This window comes from Oncorhynchus mykiss, chromosome 12 (assembly GCF_057628025.1).
Source record: "Oncorhynchus mykiss isolate SJ-2025 chromosome 12, ASM5762802v1, whole genome shotgun sequence".
Lineage (NCBI taxonomy): Eukaryota > Metazoa > Chordata > Actinopteri > Salmoniformes > Salmonidae > Oncorhynchus > Oncorhynchus mykiss.
Window position 1 is genome coordinate 63731718 of NC_143033.1, and position 4183 is coordinate 63735900.

The 4183-nt window shown below is 39.1% G+C and overlaps 1 long non-coding RNA gene across 1 annotated transcript; it reads left to right on the forward strand.

Moving 5' to 3' along the window:
- The first annotated feature begins 498 nt into the window (after nt 1-498).
- On the forward strand, nt 499-1730 carry LOC149979242 (uncharacterized). Its single transcript, XR_016485173.1, has 2 exons — nt 499-811; nt 1303-1730. It is a non-coding gene; the product is annotated as an uncharacterized LOC149979242 (long non-coding RNA).
- Nucleotides 1731-4183: the final 2453 nt, after the last annotated feature.

Consider the following 4183-nt stretch of genomic DNA (forward strand, 5'->3'; position numbering starts at 1 on the left):
TTGTTACCAGATTAAAGTAATCATGTAACAATTAACTCATTAGGAATTTGGGGCACCACGGGAGTTGTTTAACTTTTTATGGCTACAGGGGCTGAATTGAGTAGCTTGGATGAAAAGGTGCCCATTGTAAACGGCCAGCTCCTCAGTGTCAGTTGCTAATATATGCATATTATTATTAGTATTGGATAGAAAACACTCTGAAGTTTCTAAAACTGTTTGAATTATGTCTGTGAGTATAACAGAACTCGTATTGCAGGCAAAAACCTGAGACATTTCACTTCCTGTTTGTATTTTTTCTGGGGGTGGCAGATTTTCAACCAAGCTCTCATTGAAATTACAGCGAGATATGGATGAGTTTTCACTTCCTACGCCTTCCATTAGATGTCAACAGTCAATAGAACTTTGTCTCGTGACTCTAATGTGAAGGGGGGTCGAGTGAGACAGGAAATAGTCACCACTGCCACGAGTTGACCATGCTTTCACTGTACACATTCACAGGGGAAGGACCTGCATTCCACCGGTCATCTGAAGTCATTCTAATTCTCCGGTTGGAACGTTATTCAAGATATATGTAAACAACATTCTAAAGATTGATTCAGTACATCGTTTGACATGTTTCTACTGACTGTTACAGAACTTTTGGACATTTCGTCACGTTATAGTGGACGCGCTTTGTGACTTTGGAATTGTTTACCAAACGCGCTAACCAAAGTAGCTATTTGGACATAAATAACAGACATTTTCGAACAAATCAAGCATTTATTGTGGACCTGGGATTCCTAGGACTGCATTCTGATGAAGTGCATCAAAGGTAAGGAAACATTTATCATGTATTTTCTGGTTTCTGTTGACTAATACATGGCGGCTAATTTGGCTACTGTTCTGAGCTCCATCTCAGATTATTGCATGTGTTGCTTTTTCCGTAAACTTTTTTTGAAATCTGACACAGCTGTTGCTATTCATAAGAAGCATTGCCTGATGTGAACCATGCCTCAAACAAAAGAGATCTCAGAAGACCCGCAAATACAGAAAACTTATTGAGGTTATTGCTGCCAAACGAGTTATAAAATCCAAGGGTTCACATACTTTTTGCACCCTACACTGTGAATGTTTACACATTGTGTTCAATAAAGACATGAAAACGTATAATTATTTGTGTGTTATTAGTTTAACGTGGAAGGACCACCAGGGGCAGGCTGTGCCCACTGATAGTAGCCCAGCCCGGCATGTGAGTAGAGGGGATTAGAGGCAGTTAAGCACACCTGGCGGCACTAATCACCAAATCTCTTCCTCCTATATAAGATACGGAGAACCAGTAGTGGGGGGAGCTCGGTGGAAAAACGACGTGTTGATTCTCCAAACGGATGACTTACCTGACAGACGACAGAACAAAGGAACTGATTACCTCACGGGAAAGGCAAAAACTGATTCTCATCATAACCAGAAATTAGCTCTCCACGAACGTATAGTTAAGACAGTGACACACCCGTGAATTATGTTATAGTTAGAAGTTACTCTCCTTGTTTTCTTTATTCCTGTAAAGAAGATTTGTGTTATCCTTTTGAGATCCTCCTTGGTTGTGTGGGCATGTGGGAGAAGAAAAGATACCTCCATAGAGAACATTTTTCTATGACAAAACCTGCTCCCGACTTGTTTATTCCACCTTTCCGCTTTAGAGCAACAGACAAAATACTTGGTCCGCTCACATTAAACAGTCTGTTTTTACCCATTGTTGTTGTCTTGTCTCTGACTGTTAAAATTATATGACAGGCTATTTTATCAAATCGATTACTTTTATCAGTCAATCAGCGTTTGATTGATTACATGATTGAATTAAACTAGCAACAATTCACTCGTTAATAACCTGAGGCACCGCAGAAGAGTGTTTATAGAGCTGCTGTCTTCCGAATAAACTCTTAAAGATCTGAAGATCTTTTATATCAATAGCAGTCAATTATTAATTCACACCTTATTCAGTCTCATCTGAACGTCGTAAAATTCTTGGTTATCTTCAGGAACCCTGGCTAACAAGTTGAATCAGCAATACAAAAATTGGCTTAATTATTTATTTACTAAATACCTAAATAATCACACAGAATTACATATACACAGGATGGATCATACATCGATTTATAATCATGTTTTAACGGCATTCTTCCTCCTCTTCTGAGGAGGAGTAGCGAGAAGGATCTGCAGCTGTACATAGTCTATCGGTAAACAGCCCACCCATTTTTACCTACCTCATCCCCATACTGTTTTTATTTATTTACTTTTCTGCTCTTTTGCACACCAATATCTCTACCTGTACATGACCATCTGATCATTTATCACTCCAGTGTTGTTAATCTGCAAAATTGTAATTATTCGCCTACCTCCTCATGCCTCATGCACACAATGTATATAGACTCCCCTTTTTTTCTACTGTGTTACTCACTTGTTAATTGTTTACTCCATGTGTTGTCTGTTCACACTGCTATGCTTTATCTTGGCCAGGTCGCAGTTGCAAATGAGAACTTGTTCTCAACTAGCCTACTTGGTTAAATAAAGGTGAAATAAAAAAATAAAAAAAAGGATCGGAGGACCAATGCGCAGCGTGGTAAGTGTCCATAAAGTTTACTTTAAGATATAAACTGAACACTATGAAATATAAAACAATAAACGTGAACATGAACGAAAACCGAAACAGTACCGTGTGGCAACAAACACTCACACGGAAACAAACACCCACAACTCAAAAGTGAAACCCAGGCTACCTAAATATGATTCTCAATCAGAGACATCTAACGACACCTGCCTCTGATTGAGAACCATACTAGGCTGAACTCAAAACCCAATATAGAAAAACACACATAGACTGCCCACCCCAACTCATGCCCTGACCATACTAAATAAAGACAAAACAAAGGAAATAAAGGTCAGAACATGATGCATGTCATAAAAGAAAAAGTCCCTAGCGGACAAAACCGATATGATGGCTGGTTACACAAAGAAAGGGGTGTTGGGTTTGAATGAAAGAGCGGGAAGACTGAGGGACAAAGGGGATTGGGTCTCTATCAGACTTTGAGAAGCTATGCTACCATAAATACAGAATTGTATGCATTCTAATAACCGCCCATTCGGAAAAGGAAAATACAAGATATATATTTACACTAACCTGCGCTTCGATAGATGGGTCAAAGATGGAAGACTAGTTTTCCCAGCAGAGATCGCCACTGTCTTTTGAAGAATCTTACTGGTCGTAGTATAGGGCAGATACATTGTACCCTGTCATTCTTATTAGGAGATTTTCTGTCCTTTCCAAGGCCAGGTACATTTACAGCTGCAGCCGATAACTCAACCTCTAGGATGTATCACTTCTTCTTTAGTGAATAAGAGTTCAACGTTCATACCATTTTGCATAATCAGCTCGTGCTAAATTCTGGCTGGTCTAGTAGAAATTCATCCTTCCAGCGTGGTGATCGTCACCTCCACATGATCTGGTCTCATGTAAATTTCGTTATGTAGAGTGGATATTCAACCATTTGCAACCACAGCTCACGCTGGGGTATGCTTAGTCTGACGTGTATTGTGTCACGGAGGGCTTTTATACTGGAGAAGAGAAGGGTGTGTTTCATCCCTCTCCAACCAATGTCTGTTCACATGGACGTGGCCACTGAGTGAGCAAAGTTTACTTATGCAAACAATTCTCTTATTTAGAAGGCTAAAATGACATTTCATATTTTCACAAATAGTTTCATATTTAAACATTTAAATTGCACAACAATTCCATGTGAATCTGAATGTGTAGAATTTCCAAGATACAATTTATGTTGTCCTGTCATCAGTAATAATGTCCCAGACAACAACTGATCTGATATCATATTCTTTAAGTACCAACAGATACTTTCAACTGGTTGGATTACAGAAATATTGTTCCATTACCAACCTTTTGATGTTACTGTATTGCAAAGTCTCTCTCTGTGGTAACAAAGGATTTTCAAAAGTACATTTTTGTAGAGTGGAGAGAGAAGGGGGAAAGGTATTTATGGAGGGTCATAAACTGGTGGGGGGAAGAGAGGGAAATGGGGTTTTATGACCCTCACCAAACAGTGCAAAGTCATGACATTGTGACTTCGATGAAGATAAGATAACATTGTATGCCCAATTTATGCAGAAATCCACATAATTCCAAAGGGTTCACATA